Consider the following 18761-nt stretch of genomic DNA (forward strand, 5'->3'; position numbering starts at 1 on the left):
TTCTCTTTCTTTTTTTTTTTTTTTTTTTTTTTTTGAGACGGAGTCTCACTCTGTCACCCAGGCTGGAGTGCAGTGGCATGATCTTGGCTCATTGCAACCACCACCTTCCAGGTTCAAGCCATTCTCTCACCTCAGCCTCCCAAGTAGCTGGGATTATACGTGCTTGCCACCATGCCCGACTAATTTTTGTACTTTTAGTAGAGATGGGGTTTCGCCATGCTGGCCAGGCTGGTCTCAAACTCCTGACCTCAGGTGATCCACCCGCCTTGGCCTCCCAAAGTGCTGGAATTACAGGCGTGAGCCACTGTGCCTGGCCTAAGATTCTCTTTTGATAAGGTAGAAATCTTACCAAGTGTTATGCCTCAGATGTCTCCACTGTCCCTAATTCCAAAATAATCTGTATATTCAACATATTATTGTCTGATTGACTACTCTATGTGATTCTACTTGTATGGTTTAAAAAGCACTTGTTTTTTATTTCATATAAACACTAGTTTGATAAAATAAGTAGTATAACAAATTTTAACCAAAAAATCATCCACTGAAGCCTTACTCTTCCACTTTTTTTCACCTTTATTTAGAATGATACTGAGTCATACTTTCAGTTTTAGTCTCATTTATACTTAATACAAACATAATTTTCAATTATTGACATGTGTTCTCTAACTTGATCTCCACAGCATCCATATGAGATAGGTAGTTTGCATAGTTTTGTCCTTAGTTTTCAGAAATATGAGGCTAGGATTTTAAAGTATTTTTCTCAATAGTGCATACCCATCAAGTGGCAGAAGTGATACTAAATCCCTTTTCTTTCTTTAGTTCTCTCTATTGGATTTTGATTTCACATCACATTTGATTTTAGGATCTTAAAAGTTAAATAAGTACATGAGTTATCTTATGGGAAAAAGAAGAGCTGGCAACTTAATGCGAGACCAAATATTACCAAGTAACTTCCAAAGGTGATCACCGAGTTAGGATATTTTCTCATTTACAACACTAATTACATGCCTATTTGCACGCAGAGGTAATCGAGGCTGAGAGTGCTTGTAACTTCCCCATGATCAGAGAGCAATAAATAACAAACCTGAAATTCAAGTTCAGGTTAACTCGTTAAAAATAACCTGCTCTTTCTACTGTGTCATTATTCTTCAATATTTAACTCAAATTGATTTAAAAAAAATAAACTTTTACATAAAACAGAAAGCTATTATTCCTGTTATATTTGTCCATTCTCACACTGCTATATAGAATACCCGAGACTGGGTAGTCTATAAAGGAACGAGGTTAAATTGACTCACAGTTCCACATGGCTGGGGAGGACTCAGGAAACTCACAATCGTGGTGGAAAGGGAAGCAGACACATCTTATGCGGCAGCAGGTAAGAAAGAGTCCATTTATCGTTGTGCACATGTACCCTAGAACTTAAAGTATAATAATAATAAAAAAAAAACATGATAAAACCATTAGATCACATGAGAATACACTCACTCTCATGAGAATAGCATGGGGGAAACCACCCCCATAATTCAATCACTTCTTTCTCTGTAAACAGGATTATAGTTTCCTCCCTCAACATGTGGGAATTACAATTAGAAATGAGGTTTGGCGGGGGCACGGGGCCAAACCATATCATTCTGCCCCTGCCCACCCCCCAAATCTTATGTCGTTTATACACTTCAAAACCAATCATGCTTTCTCAACAATCCCACAAAGTCTTAACTCATTTCAGCATTAGCTTAAAAGTCAAAGTCCAAAGTGTCATCTGAGACAAGTTAGGTTCCTTCCACCTATGAGCCTGTAAAATCAAAAGCAAGTTAGTTACTTCCAAGATACAATGGAGTTACAGGCATTGGGTACATGTTTCCATTCCAAATGAGATAAATTGGCCAAAACAAAGGGGCTACAGGCCCCATGCAACTCTGAAATCCAATAAGGTAGTTATTAAATCTTAAAGCTCCACAATTATCTCCTTTAACTTTATGTCTCACATCCAGGTCATGCTGATGCAAGAGTTGGGCTCCCATGGTCTTGGGAAACCCCACCACTATGGCTTTGTAGGGTACAGTTCCCCTCCTGGCTGCTTTCACAGGCTGGTGTTGAGTGTCTGTGACTTTTCCAGGTGCACAGTGCAAGCTGTCTGTTGATCTACCATTTTTGGGTCTGGAGGATGATGGCTCTCATCTCACAGCTCCACTAAACAGTGCCCCAGTGGGGACTATGAGTGGGGGTTCCAACCTCACATTTTCCTTTCACATTGCCTAGCAAAGATTCTCTATGAGGGCTCTGCTCCTGCAGCAAACTTCTGCCTGGAGATTCAGGCATTTCTATACATCCTCTGAAATCTAGGTAGAGGTTCCCAAACCTTAATTCTTGACTTCTGTGTATCCACAGGACCAACACCACATGAAAGCCATCAAGGTGTGTCCTGCACCCTCATTGCAGCCACAGTGCAATCTGTACCTTGGACCCTTTTAGCCAAGACTGGAGCTGAAAACCCCTGGAAACGGGGCCCCATGTTCAGAAGGCTGCACATAGCAGTTGAGCCCTGTGGCTCTCCCATTAAATCATTTTCCCTCCCAGGCCTCCAAGCCTATGATGGGAGGGATTGCAGCCAAGGTATCTGACGTACCCTGGAGACATTTTCCCTATTATCTCCGCAACTAGAATTTGTTTCCTTGTTACTCATGCAAATTTCTGCAGCTGGCTTGAATTTCTTCCCAAAGAATGGGTTTTGTTTTTCTCTTGCATTAGTCAGGCTCCAGGTTTTTCAAACTTTTACTCTCTGTCACCTCTTGAACACTTTGCTGCTTGGAAATTTCTTCTGTCAGATACCCTAAATCATAGCTCTCAGGCTCAAAGTTCCACATATCTCTAAGGCAGGGTAAAATGCCTCCAGTCTGTTTGCTAAAGCATAGCAGGAGTGATGTTTACTCCAGTTCCCAATAAATTCCTCATCTCCATCTGAAACCACATCATTATCAGCATTTTGGTCAAAATCATTCAACAAGCCTCTAGGAAGTTCCAAACTTCCCCACATCTTCCTATCTACTTCTGAGCCCTCCAAACTGTTCCAACTTCTGCCTGTTTCCCAGTTCCAAAGTCGCTTCCACATTGTTGGGTATCTTGATAGCAGTGCCCTATTCTCTGTGGTACCAATTTATTGTATTAATCCATTCTTACGCTGCTATAAAGAAATACCCGAGACTAGGTAATTATAAAGGAAAGAGGTTTAATTGATTCACAGTTCCACATGGCTTGGGAGGCCTCAGAAAACTTACAATCCTGGTGAAAGGGGAAGCAGGCATGTCTTACATGGCAGCAGGCAAGAGAGAGTGCACCTGTGTCAGTGCAGGAAAAACTATTATTTATAAAGACATCAGATCTCATGAGAATTCACTCACTATCACAAGAACAGTGTCATAATCCAATCACTTCCCTCCCTTGACACATGGGAATTACAGGTCCCTCCCTCAACCTATGGGGATTATAATTCAAGATGAGATTTGGGTGGGAATACAGTGCCAAACCACATCACCTATTATCACAAATATATTTCTACATAGTTAGATTTAGCTAACTTTATCTAATTTGATTATTCTATTTATCTGACAGATTATACCAGCAATTAGGCTATCTTTTAGATTACATTAAAAATTTTAAATACAATTTGAATATAGATTGTTTTGCTCATAATTTATTTGCAATAAGTACTACACAATCTGAAGTTATCACACTGCTATATTACATTTATTCATTTATTCCAATGACCTTTGAGAGTTTAATATTTGCCATATAATTGGCTCTAAAGTCACCATTTGATTAAAGTTTAATGAATTGTACTAAAGTTGCAGCCATTGGCTATAAAGTCATAATCATTTCAACCAAATAGGGGAATGGTGACATTAAAATTCAGTAAAGGATAGAATAAAATGACAAGACCACAGGAAATGCAGGCTACTCAAATGGAGGTGGATGGGTTGGGAGTGACTTGGGCAATGGTACCAGGTTTAAATGAAGATGGAGTAGTAAACATATACCAAAGTTCTGATGATAATAGAGTCCATCTAAGTAGGAAAGGTACACTATCCCTAAAGGAAGGTAAAAACATTTAAAGTATTTCTCTTTGTCAGCTTCTCACTTGTTTTTCCTTTTCCTATTTAATTATAACAAATCAATTACATTCCTGAATAGTAATTAGATCAGGGCTTTCTACATTTTTTATTGTTGGTGGTGAAATTTTCAGAACCTATTTCTCAAATTTGTTAAGGATGTTGGTATTTATTGACATCAGGCCTTTGAATAATATTTATTTTTTTAAATAAATGTATGTATTTGAATATGATTTTCCTATCTTCTGATACTATATAAGGATAACTATATTTTTATGAAACTGTTTTTTGAAGTCAATATTCCAGTTTCTCTCCATTTTGAAAAACTCTATTAAAAACGAAGAAAATTGTTATTCATTTTCCTCAACAGTGAAATGTTAAATTTTTGTATGTTTTCTTTAGCATGTTGTTCTTTTGGAAAGATTGAGGATTTGTAATTTGTCAATTTTTTTAACAAAATATGTAATGTTTACAAAGACATCACTTTCTTCTAATAGAAGAATAAAGAAAGAACACAACTAAGATGCTCAGTCTCTACTAATATGCAACTTTTGGCATTATTTTACCAGTAAATACCAGTTAGAGTCAAATAATTTTTATATTTGTAGAGTGGTGTATTGTAGAACAGTATTTTAACTATAAAGCTATAGTTATTTCTTTTTATATTTGAAATATTATGTATATATGTGTTTGGGTATGTGTATGTGTTTAAAGAATATAAAGGTAGAGTAGTGATAGTGCGGACTTTAATTTTGCTAGACTAAAAAGAATCGCTGCAAAGACTAAAATAAATATCTCTCTGCTTTACCCTTTACCTTGTTTTGATTTAGCTAAAATCAAATTATTTTTTTTTCCATCTAGTTTTGTTTCAACATTTATAAAAATCCCCACTGGTAAACTTTAAATAGATGGTAAGCTTTAAATTGCCTGTGTTACCCTTGATTAACCAAGAGATCCTGACTCTCTTCTATGCATTTTCTTTTGTCAATGCTTATTTATTATTTTCTTGCCTAGTAGTTTAGAGCATTCTGCAATTCACCCAATCTTATTTAATAAAGTTGCACAGATTCTTCAGTACCATATGTCAAGTGAATATTTAACTGTTACATACACAAACAGACACACACAACTGTACGTAAGTAAATACAAAATAGCAGGTAAATAAATATATTTAATTAAAGAGCATACATTCATGCACAGATCACTTAAATAATAAGTAAGCACCTCAGTAGAAAAAAACGTTATTTGAAAGTGTTTACATTTTGAAATTATTCGTGTATGACATAGAAAAAAGTCACTAGAGGATAAATTTCTAATCAACATCCATATATACTTTTTCGCCATGTTTTAAATTGCAGAATAACATGTATTAGGACAAGTTTTAGGAATGAAATGGCACTAAGATATACCTTATAGTTTCTTGGCTTCTCTCATCCATTTCTATCACAATGCTAGCTAAACCAAGCAGTTTAAGAATATAGAAGATCATTCACAAATTGTGGCAGGTATTCAACCTGCAAATTTCAGAACTGTCAGGCTTGAGCATTTCAATCAACTTTGACATCTCCTGGCATTTCCTTTCATATTCTAGCTTCTATAAATACTACCCTTTCTTAGCTGCCATTTTGGGTTCACAGGCTTGTTTCTCCCCCTAACATAAAGAAAAGCTATATTTTTAACTCTTAGCAGGTCTTTTCTTTTCTACCCTTACTCTGGAAAAAAAAAAAAGAAAAGAAAAAAAATGGTATAATAAATAAACTACTTGATCCTGAAATGCTGTATTGAAAATAAACATATTGATAGCTGATGCATTAATAACAACATATTACTTAGCACTTGCAAAAAGAGACATCTCTTAGGAAGATTGTAAAATGTTAAGAACTTTACCATCAAATCCACAATTAAGTAGCATGCCTGTTATTTGAAAGAAATGCTTTCTGAAGAGTCCCAATAATTACTGGGAAAGATCAGAAAGATTCCCATGACTCCCATGTTTACAAATACCCAGGAATAACAATTGAAATACTGATATTATCACATTTTTTGGTTACCAAATAACTCTATTTTGAAAAAACTAGTTCCATCTGGGTTCCAACTCTGTCTTGATTTAACATTCTAGTATAACAAAGGCTACCTTATAAAGTGCTTTCACTGTATAAATGTCATCAAACAAAAATCCCAGGAAAACTTGAACAATAATTTTAATAATTTTTCAAGTTCTCTTTTAATCATGATTTTAATTCGGTATGTTGTCCTAAGTAGAAATTGAATTAGGCAATGTAACATATATCATTTCTGGTAAAGTTAGAATGTTTGAGCTGAAGATTTTGGTCATCTTTTATTGAAAGGTCTTTAGAGGAAAAAATAAAATGATCCAGAAAAGTTGTACTTTCCAGAATCACAAAAAGCCTTAGTGGCAGAGCCAGAAAAATAAACACAGAACTACTCAATAACAGTTCAATATATCCTCTCTATGACCCAATTTTTATGCCAAAGATAGGAAACTTAAAATTTTTAACCCTGAAACAAAGTGGCACCCAAAGGGCTTGTATTCTTCCATGGCCAGGGAAACAACTGAGGAATTCCATTGCTGTGTAACTGGTGTTTTTATAATCTGGTAGAGATAATTTTAGGTGACTATGCACATTTCTGTGAGTGGTTTGTTGTAATATTTTTTTCTTTTTTTCAGTATGACTTTTTTTCTTTTACATACAAGAGAAGTACTAAACAGAGAGCTTGAGGAGTCTTTTTACTTCTTTTTGAAGATCATAGTCATGTTTGTGACTCCTTTTCTTCTCATACTCAAATTTCAATCATTTATGAAATCTGAAGCTTGTTGCTTTCCTAAGTTCCCTTGCCTATTTTTTAAATTCCTATAATTTCATCCTTATTCAGGCCCTTAGCATCTGCACATACTGTACTAAATAGCACTCTAATGGTCTTTTTGGAGTTTTTCTCTTCCCTTGGCTATCCTGCCCAAATCCTATCTTAAGACCAAAATTTTACTTTATTTTATTTTTTAAAAAATAAATGTTTTTTGTTCTTTTATTTATCAATTTATTCTATTCAGTAAGTTTTTAAAGTTTTTATTTACTTATTTTATTTTCATATTATTTTATTTATTTATTGACCTACTTATTTCGGAGACAGATTCTCTCTCTGTCACCCAGGCTGGAGTGCAGTGGCGTGACCATGGCTCACTGCAGCCTCCACCTCCTGGGCTCAAGCAATCCTTCCATTTCAGCCTCCTGAATAGCTGAGACTATAGGCGTGCACCACGAGGTCTGGCTAATATATTTTTCTTTATATTTTTCCCAGAGGCTGGATTTCGCCATGTTGCCCAGGCTCATCTCAAACTCCTGGCCTCAAGCAACTGGCCCACCTCAGGCTCCCAAAGTGCTAGGACTACAGGTTTGAGCCACTGGCCCCAGCCTATTTTTATTCTTATTTCAATAGATTTAGGAAAGCAGGTGGTATATGGTTGCATGGAAAAGTTATTTAGTGGCAATTTCTGAGATTCTGGTGCACCTATCGCCCAAGCAGTGTACACTGTATCCAATGTGTAGTCTTTTATCCCTCACAACCCCACCATTATCCCCCGAGTCTCCAAAGTTCATTATATCATTCTTATGCCTTTGTATCCTCATAGCTTAGTTCCCACTTGTAAGTAAGAACACACAATGTTTGGTTTTCCATTTCTGGGTTATTTCACTTAGAATAATGGTCTGCAACTCCGTCCAGGCTGCTGTGAATGTCATTATTTTATTCCTTTTCATGGCTGAGTAGTATTCTGATTATATATAACAGCATTCAAAGAAGAATTGACAACCAATCTTACTGAAATTATTTCAAAAGATAAAGAGGGAATCCTCCCTAAATCATTCTACAAAGCCAAGTATCACCCTAATACCAAACCAAGAAAGGACATAACATAAAAAGAAAGCTCTCTCTCTATATATATATAGTGTGATACGTGTATATATATAAGTGTGATATGTATATATATGTGTGATATGTGTGATATATATAGACACATACACACATTTATATCACACTTTCTTTACTCATCGGCTGATGGGCATTTAGCTGGTTCCATATTTTTGCAATTGTGAATTGTGCCACTATAAACAAGCATTTGCAAGTATTTTCTTCATATAATGACTTATTTTTCTTTGGATAGATATCCAGTAGTGGGATTTTGTGATCAAACAGTAGTTCTGCTCTTAATTCTTTAATGACTCTTCATATGTTTTCCAAAATGGTTGTACTAGTTTACATTCCCACCAACAGTGTAAAAGTGTTCCCTTTTTACCACATCTACACCAACATCTGTTATTTTTTAATTTTTAAAATATGGCCATTCTTGAAAGAGTAAGGTGGTATCACATTGTGCTTTTGATTTGCATTTCCCTGTTAATTAGTGATGCTGAGAATTGTTTCATATGTTTGTTGGCCATTTGCATATCTTCTGTTGAGAAGTGTCTATTAATTTCCTTTGTCCACTTCTTGTTGGAATTATTATTATTATTATTATTATTATTATTATTTTGCTGATTTGTTTGAGTTCCTTGTAGATGCTAGATATTAGTCTTTTATTGGATGCAGAGTTTGTGAAGATTTTCTCCCACTCTGTGGGTTGTCTGTTTACTTTGATGATTATTTCTTTTGTTGTGGAGATGCTTTTTTATTTAATTTGGTCTCATCTATTTGTCTTTGTTTTTGTTACATTTGCTTTCGGGTTCTTGGTCATGAGCTCTTTGCCTAAGCTAATGTCTATAAGAGTTTTTCCAATGTCATCTCGTAGAATATTTATAATTTTGGGTCTTAGATTTTAATCTTTGATGCATCTTGGGTTGATTTTTGTATAAATTGAGAGATGAGGCTCCAGCTTTATTCTTCTAGGTGTGGCTTGCCAATTATCCCAGCATCATTTGTTGAATATGGTACCCTTTCCCCACTTTATGTTTTTTTTTGCTTTGTCAAAGTTCAGTTGGCTATATTTGGCTTTACTTCTGGCTTCTGTATCCTGTTCCATTGGTCTATGTGCCCATTTTTTTACAAGTACCATGCTGTTTTGGTGACTATGAACTTATAGTATAGTTCAAAATTGGGTAACCTGGTGCCTCCAGATTTGTTCTTTTTGTTTAGTCTTCCTTTGGTTATACAGGCTTTTTTGTTGTTGTTGTTCCATATGAATTTTAGGATTTTTTTTTTTATTGTTCTGTGAAGAATGATGATGGTATTTTGATGAGAGTTGCACTGAATTTATAGATTGTTTTTAGAAGTATGATCACTTCACAATATTGATTCTACTCATTCATGGGCATGATTTTAAAAATTCTTTAAACTAAACAACAATATTGAAAAAAGGTATCAAAACCTATGAGACACAGCAAAAGTGGTGCTAAGAGGAAAGTTCATAGCATTCAATACCTATAATCAAAAAGTCTGAAAGGGCACAAATAGATAATCTAAGGTCATACCTCTAGGAACTAGAGAAGCAATAACAAACCAAACTCATGCCTAACATAATAAAAGAAATAATAAATATGAGAGCTGCACTAAATGAAAATGGAACAACAGAAAAATGCAAAAGATAAATAAAACAAAAAGTCGGTTCTTTGGGAAAAAAAAAAAAATTGATAGACCATTAGTGAGATTAACCAAAAAAGAAGTGAGAAGATACAAATATGCTCAATTAGAAATGAAATAAGAGATTTACAACTGATACCACAGAAATACAAAGATTTCTCAAGGCTACTATGAACACTTTTATGCATATGAACTAGAAAATCTAAAAGAGATGGATAAATTCCTAGAAATATACAATCCACCTAGATTAAATCAGGAAGAAACAGAAACTCTGAACAGACCAATAACAAGTAGCAAGATTGAAATAGTAACAGAAAAAATTGTCAATAACAAAAGTCTAGTACCAGATGAAATCATAGCTGAATTCTATCAGGCATTCAAAGAAGAATTGACAACCAATTATACTGAAATTATTTCAAAAGATAGAGAAAGAGGGAATCCTCCCTAAATCATTCTACGAAGCCAAGTATCACCCTAATATCAAACCAACAAAGGGCATAACATAAAAAGAAAGCTACAGAACAATATCATAGATGAATGTTGATGCAAACATGCTTGGAAAAAACTAGCTAAATGAATTCAAAAAGAAAATTCCATAATCAAGTGAGTTTCATACGAGGAATGCAGGGATGGTTTAACATCTGCAAGTCAATAAATGTAGCATATCATAAAAACAGAATTAAAAACAAAAATCATATGATCATCTCAATGATGTAGAAAAAGAATTTGACAAAATCCAGCATCACTTGATGACTAAAACCTTCAGCAAAATCAGCACACAAGAGATATACATCATGGTAATAAAAGCCATCTATGGCAAACCTACAGCCAACATTATACTGAACAGGGAAGAACTGAAAGCATTCCCCCTTAAAACTGGAACAAGACAAGGGTGCCCACTTTCACCACTTCTATTTAACATAGTACCAGAAGTGCTAGCCAGAGCAATCAGACAGAAGAAATAAATAAAGGGCATCCAGATCAATAAAGAGGAAGTCAAACTGTTGCTAGTCACCAATGATATGATGGTATCCCTAAAAAACCATAAAGACTCCTCCAAAATGCTCCTAGATCTGATAAATGAATTCAGTATAGTTTCAGGATACAAAATCAGTGTACACAAATCAATAGCACTGCTATTGATATTAACCAACAATCAACAACTACCAAGATGAGAATCAAATCAAAAACCCAATCCCTTTTACAACAGTTGCAAAAAATGAAACAAAATTATTTGGCATATACCTAACCAAGGGGGTTGAAAGATCTCTACAAAGAAAACTATGAAGCACTGCTGAAAGAAATCACAGACTACACAAACAATTTGAAACACATTCTATTTTCTTAAAAAAAAACAAACAAACAGTAAAGTCATGAACTCTTCAATCTTCCTTATATTTGATTACAGGTATGTTTACTCTCCATGTTTACTTGTCAAAGTAGATGTAATGAATGTGTATTTTTAGGAGACATTACTTGAGAAAACCAGTATCTAGTTCCCCTCTCCTTGCTGGGTATACTTCTTAGCATTCTGGAAGTCACTGGGCAATCAAGGTATGAGTTTGGGCCAAATAATTGTGAGTACAACTTGAGTGTGTGTCTTCAGAATCAAGGGAATAAAATTGGTCTCTCCAGGCCACTTCCCTGTCAACATATTCTGTAGCCCACTTGTTGAAAGTGATAGGACTTGGAGATAGATATCAAATCAATCGTTGAACTGTCCTAATGATTCACCTAGATATGAGCAGATTTTGAGTGAGTGCAAAAAAATCTTAATTAAGTTAAACATGGCAGCATAAGATAATCAATCCTGAGCAATGTATTCATTATAGAAATATACTCTCTGTAATGCACAAATTATTTTCTTTCCCTAAATCTACAGATGAGTATCTGTAGATACTGTTTTAAACGCTGTTTTAAAATGTAAGTCTTAATTGGTGAAGAGTTATTACTTCATTTATAACATGTTTCAGTTATGCATATTTCTACTGGGCTGGTACATTTCTTCAGTATTTTTTTAATTATACTTTAAGTTCTAGGGTACATGTGCACAACATGCATGTTTGTTACCTATGTATACATGCAGTGTTTTGTTTATATACACCAAAATGAACAGTAATTTTTGGCTATATATGAAGTTTATTTCTATCCTTGATATATAGACATGACAAACATTTAATATTTGTGTTCCACATATATACTATAACTTTGTTAATGGCTATATCTATATTATATTTCCATTTTGGTTTTGGAGAGGTTATTTTTCAATTTTATAATTTTTTGTTCTTTCTTTGATTTTCAACTTTTAGCTCGAATCCTACATTTTATCTGAAAATTTTCTAACTGCCTTCTCCACTGTTTGCTTAATTTTTGCATATGTGATAATTTGGACATTACATGGTTTTTTCTTACTTATAGTCGTTTATTCCTCTCTCTTTTCCCATTACACTGTGAATTCCACTTGGAAAGAACTATGCAGAATACCAGCCAAAATTTTCTTTGATTGTTGAGTATCTGTTTTGAATAGTCAGTGCTCACAATATATTAAGCACCTTGGTTATATGTCATATTTATTTCAGAATTTCTGAAGGACTCAAAATGTACTCTACTTAGACATAATACTAAAAATAATTGTTTATGGATTAAATGAATTAATAGAGTGTTTATTTGGAGATATGACAAAGAGAATGGTTTGAATATTTGATGTTAAATAATTATTTCCATTGAAAGCTAAGATTTAATTCAGCTGGAGAATTATGAGGTTACTACTTAGATCTCTTTCTTTTAGCAAGAACTGAAGTGAAGAAGGTACCACTGGTGACAAGGGAAAAACCTGACTTTAATTCTGTTAAAAAATAAAACTAAACAAAGGAAAATATTTTGGAGTCTTTATTCTAATGCTCAATGGACTCACTTATTTTGGCAAGAGTCTCATCAATTAATCTAGTAATCAAACACAGTGGCTATAGAGTAGTTCCTAATCTGTTGCCAAGAAATAGAGCAAGATTAATGGGCCTAAAAATTCAGATACATCAAGTGTCTACTAATACATTGAATTTTTCTTCTCATTAAAGGAAGTATTTGAATCATAATACCACAATATTATGGTGTTACAATAAGAAAGGCTTAATGAGATTGGTAGGTGAGTTAACTCACCAGTTGGTGAGTTATTTTCTATCTTGCAACAGATTTAAAGGAATTCATTTTTTATGTACAAAAGGTAGTAATGATTTCCAATTGTTTGCCAAATGAACACTAAACATGTACTTTGACATAAAATTTTTAAATAGACATTATTTTTTTAATTTATTTATTATTATTATACTTTAAGTTGTAGGGTACGTGTGCATAACGTGCAGGTTTGTTACATATGTATACTTGTGCCATGTTGGTGTGCTGCACCCATCAACTCATCATTTACATCAGGTATAACTCCCAAAAATAGACATTATTCTGTAGAAGAGTTTTAGGATTGCAGACCAGTTGAGTGGAAAGTATAGAGAATTATCATATACTTAGTATCCTCACAGATATACAACCTCCTCCTTATCAATATCCTGCACTAGGGTGATAAATCTGTTACAATTACTGAACCTACACAGCCATCATTATCAACCAAAGTTCATAGTGTTGACATTAGGTTCTTTCTTGATGTTATGCCTTTTATGGGTGTTCCCTTATCCCTTGAAAACACTGATCTTTTTAATGTCTCCATAGTTTTGCCTTTTCTAGCATGTCATATTTTGAACTAATATAGTATGTAGCCTTCTCACATTGGCTTCCTTAATTTAGCAATGTGCATTGAAGTTTCCTCCATGTCTTTTCATGGCTTGATAAGTCATTTAATTTTAGTACTTAATACTATTCTAAAGTATTCATGTACAACAGTTTATTTATCAATTCACCTACTTAATGAAATTTTGGCAATTAGGAACAAAGCCACATATATGTCTATGTGCAGATTTTCATGTGAATATAAATTTTTGACTCATTTGAATAAATTCCACGGAGCATAATGGCTGAATACTCTGGCCAGAATATATTTAGTTTTGTAAGAAACTGACAAGTTGGCTTCCAAAGATGCTGTAACATTTTTAATTTCCACCAGCAATGAATGAGAATTCTTGTTGCCCCACATCATCACCAGCATTTAATTTTGTCAGTGGTTTAATTTCAACCATTTAAATAAGTGTTTGGTGGTATTTCATTGTTGTTTTAATTTTCAGTACCCTAAGGACATGATGTGGAGCTTGTTTTCATACGTTTATTTGCCATCTGTTTATATTCTTTGATGAGGTGCCTGTTGAGATCTTCTGGCCATCTTTAATCAAGCATTATTGTTATTGTTGAGTTTTAAGTGAGTTTTTAAAATACATTTTGGGTAATAGTTGTTTATCAGATATGTCTTTTTCAAATATTTTTTTCCAGTCTTTGGCATATATTCTCACTCTCTTCACAATGTCTTTTGAAGAGCAGAGTTTTAAATTTTAATAAAGTTCAGCTTATTATTTATTTCAAAAACCATGGCTTCAGTATTATCTCTATATATCATCAGCAAAACCAAAGGAATTCAGATATTTAAAAATGTTATCTCCTAGGAGTTTCATAGTTTTGCATTTCCTATTTATGTATATAATTTATTTTCAGTTAATTTTTGTAAACAGTGTATTAATCCTTTTTGTTTAATATGAATGTTCAATCATTCCAGTGCCATTTGTTGAAAGGACTGTCTTTTCTCCATTGTATTGCTTTTGCTTCTTTATCAAAGATCAATTAACTATATTTGTCTGAGTCGACTTCTGGGCTTACTATTCTGTTTAATTTATTTATTTGCCTATTCTTCTGAAAATATCACACTATTTTCATGCAGTAGGTCTGTAGAAAGCCTTGAAGTCAGATAGTGCCAGTCTTCTGATTTTTTTTTTTTCTTTCTATATTGAGTTAGCTTTTCTGGGGTCTTTGGCCTCTCCATGTGAATTTTGGAATTAAGTTGTCAATATTCACAAAATAATCTTACTGGAATTTTGATTAGGAATGTATTGAATCTATCAATCAACTTAGGAAAAACAGACATCTTGACAATATTGAGTCTTCCTATCTATGGACCTGGAATATCTCCCCATTTATTTGGTTCTTCCTTGATAACTTTCATCAGAATTCTATAATTCTCCTAGTATACATATTATGCATATTTTGTTAAATTTATATCTGAGTATTTCATTTTTGGAGGTCCAAATGAAAATGATAAGTTTATATCATTTATTTATTTTATGTTTTTTTGGTTTGTTTGTTTCAAATTTGACTTATTTATTGTGTGTGTCTGTAGAAAAGCAGTTGATTTCTGTATATTAGCTTTACATCCTATAACCTTGCTGTAACTGTTTATTAGTTCAGGAGTTTGTGATCTTTCAGATTTTCCATATAGTTGATCATATTATCTGTGAACAAAGACAGTTTTATATTTTCCTTTCCAATCTATGTACCTTGTTGCATTAGAAAGGATTTATAGTATGATGTGAAAAAGAATGGTGCGAGGTGTTGTCTTTTCATTGTTCTAGATTGCTGTGGTTTGAATGTCCCCCCCAGAACTCATGTTGAAACTTGGTCCACAGTATGGCAGTGTTGAGAAGTGGGGCCCTTAAGAGGAGATTGGATTGTGAGGGTTCTGCACCCATGAATGAATTAATACATTCATGAATTAATAGACAGATTACTGGATTAGTGGTTTGTAATGGAAGGGGACCTAGTGGCTTTATAAGAAGAGGAAGAGACCTGAGCTAGCACATTAGCATGCTAAGCCCTCTCACCATGTGATACTCTGTACCACCTGGAGATTCTGTAGAGCGGTCCTACCAGCAAGAAGACTTTCACCTGATATGGTCCCTTGACCTTGTACTTCTCAGCCTCCAGAACTGTAAGAAAGGAATTCCTTTCCTTATAAATTAGACAATTTCAGATATTCTATTCTAAGTAACAGAAAATGGACTAAACATTGATATTTACAGGGAAGCTTCAAGTTTCTCGCCATTATGTATAGTGTTAGCTATAGATTATTTCTATAAGTTATTTATCCAGTTGTGGGAGTTCCCCTCTATTCCTAGTTTGCTGAGAGTTTTTATCATGAATAGGTGTTAAATTTTCTCAAATGTTATTTCTGCATCTACTGATGTGATTATGTATTTTTTTTTCTTTAGCCTGTTAATGTATTGGATTATATAAATTGAATTTTGAATGTTGAACCATCCATGCATACCTGAATAAATCTCATTTGGTCATAATGTATAATTATTTTGATACATTTTTGGATTAATTTGTTAATATTTTGATGAGGATTTTGCCATCTATGTTTTTTTTTTTTTTTTTTTTTTTTTTTTTTTTTTTTTTTTTGAGGAGGAGTCTCGCTCTGTCGCCCAGGCTGGAGTGCAGTGGCCGGATCTCAGCTCACTGCAAGCTCCGCCTCCCGGGTTTACGCCATTCTCCTGCCTTAGCCTCCGGAGTAGCTGGGACTACAGGCGCCCGCCACGTCGCCCGGCTAGTTTTTTGTATTTCTTAGTAGAGACGGGGTTTCACAGTGTTAGCCAGGATGGTCTCCATCTCCTGACCTCGTGATCCGCCCGTCTCGGCCTCCCAAAGTGCTGGGATTACAGGCTTGAGCCACCGCGCCCGGCTGCCATCTATGTTTATAAGAGATGTTGGTTTTTAGATTTTTTTGGTAATATATTTGTCTGGTTTTGGTGTTAGGATGGTGTTGGTTACATAGCAATAGAATGAATTAGGAAGTTTTCCTTCTGCTTCTATCTTCTGGAAGGTATTTTATAATTTCTCACTTAAGTGTTTGATAGAATTCACCAGTGAAACCATCTAGGTCTGGTGGTTTCTTTTTTGTAATGTTATTAATAATTGACTTAATTTATTTAGTAGATATAGGCCTATTCAGAGTGTCTGTTTCTTCTTAGGTAGGTTATAGCAGATTGTTTATTTCAAGAAATTAGTGCATTTAATCTGTGTTATTAAATTGTGGGGCATGAAGTTGTTTGTAGTATTCCTTTATTATTTCTTTAATGTACATCAGATCCTCAGTAGTGGCACCATTTTCACTTTTGTTAGTCATAATTTGTGTTTTCTCTGTTTTTTTTAAAGTTAGCCTGTCTAGAAGCTTATCAATTGTATACTTTTTTTTTCAAAAAACACAATTTTTATTTTACAGATTTTCTTTATTGATTTTGTGTTTTTACTTTAATTAATTTTGGCTCTAATTTTTTTTTCTTTTGCTTTATTTGAATTTAACTTGTTATTTTATTGTCTAGGTTCCTAAGATGAATATGTAGATAATTGATTTTTAAAAATTTATTTTCTGTTACATGCTACAATTTTTTTCTAACCATTGCTCTCACTGAATCTCATACATTTTGTTAGTTGTATTTAATTTTTATTTAGTTCAAAGTACCTTACATTTCTGTTGAAATTTCTTCTTCAATTAAGAATTGTATTCTTATTGTATAATTAAGGAGTATGTCTTCTAATCAAGTACTTTGAGAGGTTTTTTCCAGCTATCTTTCTGTTGTTGGTTTCTAGTTTGATTGAATCATAATCTGAGAGTAGACATTACGTGATCTTTATTATTTTAAATTTGTTAAGTTGTCTTTTATGTCTGAAAATGTGGTCTATTTTGGTGATAATTTCATGTAAGTTTGAGAAGAATGTGTATTCTGCATTGTTGAATGAATTATTCTGTAGATACTCATTACATCCAGTTAACTGATGGTGGTGTTGAGTTAAAGTATGTCCTTATTAGTTTTCTGCCTGCTGGATCTATCTGTTTTTGATAGAGAAGTGATGATGTCTCCAACTATAGTAATTGATTCATTTATTTCTCGTTACAGTCCTATCAGCTTTTGCTTCATGTATTTTGGCATTCTGTGAAATACATATACCTTAAGAATTGTTATTTTCTTGGAGAGTCAATCTTTTATCATTTTGTAATGCCTCTTCTTATCCCTGATAATTATCCTAACTCTGAAGTGTGTTTTGTGTGACATTACTATAGCGACTACTGATTTTTTATCTGTGTTAGTATGGCATATTTTCACCATCCCTTCGCTTTTAATCTAGATGTGTCTTCATATTTAAAGTCGATTTCCTTTTCTTCTTTTTAGTTTTATTCTTTTATTTTTATTTTTATTCTTTTATTTTTATTTTTATTTTGCAGACTATAGGAAGTGTATTGTGTCTTTAAGACCTTACAATGCAGACTCCTCTTCCAGAGAAAGGTCTTTCAAGGATAGGGAACTGTCATCCGGATGCATTGCTCATCTGTCATTTTCATAGGCAGCTGGATTCTTCCCCTTGGATCTCTTGAACTCTTGAGTACCCCACGTATAAATAAGATAAAATGCTATAAACGGAGGCATTATGCGAAGGAAAGGCTCTTGAGTGTGGCGCAACACGTTGGGGATTCCTTTGGTGAAGTAGTGCGGCAAGGCACGCTGCTCAAAAGGTGACAAGCTGTAGGAGATCACATGCAGCATCTGCCTCCGATTCCCAAACTCGCGGCCCATCATGGCGGCGGCCAGGGGTCACCTAGCTCTCCGCAGTCACCGATCCGGCGGACTCGTTCCTAAAGTTGATTTCTTATAAGCAACACATAGTTGAGTCTTTTTCATTCACCCTGACAATTGCTGTCTTCTAACTTAGTGTTATTAGACAATTGATATTTAAAGTACTCACTGATATAGTCACATTAATATCTATCATGTTTGATGTTTTCTATTTGAGCCCTTGTTCTTTGTTCCTATTTTGTCTTCTCTTTTTCTGCTTTTTGTAGGTTCAATTTAGCATTTTATATGATTCCGTTTTCTCTCTTCTTAGTGTATCAACTATGCTTATTTTTATTTCATTTTTTTAGTGGTTGCTTTTAAATGCAATTTCAGAAGTAGTGCAAGTACCTTATAATAACAACATATTTCTAATTCCTCCCTCTAATCACATGTAGCATTGTTACCATTCATTTCGCTTATAAAAAAAGCTATAATCATCAATTACATTATTGTTATTTTTATT

General features: G+C 34.0%; 1 pseudogene; it reads right to left on the reverse strand.

The window, feature by feature from the left end:
* Positions 1-18010: 18010 nt before the first annotated feature.
* On the reverse strand, positions 18011-18259 carry LOC105486067 (cytochrome b-c1 complex subunit 8 pseudogene; annotated as a pseudogene).
* Between the last annotated feature and the right edge of the window lie 502 nt (positions 18260-18761).

Source organism: Macaca nemestrina, chromosome 3 (assembly GCF_043159975.1).
Source record: "Macaca nemestrina isolate mMacNem1 chromosome 3, mMacNem.hap1, whole genome shotgun sequence".
NCBI lineage: Eukaryota > Metazoa > Chordata > Mammalia > Primates > Cercopithecidae > Macaca > Macaca nemestrina.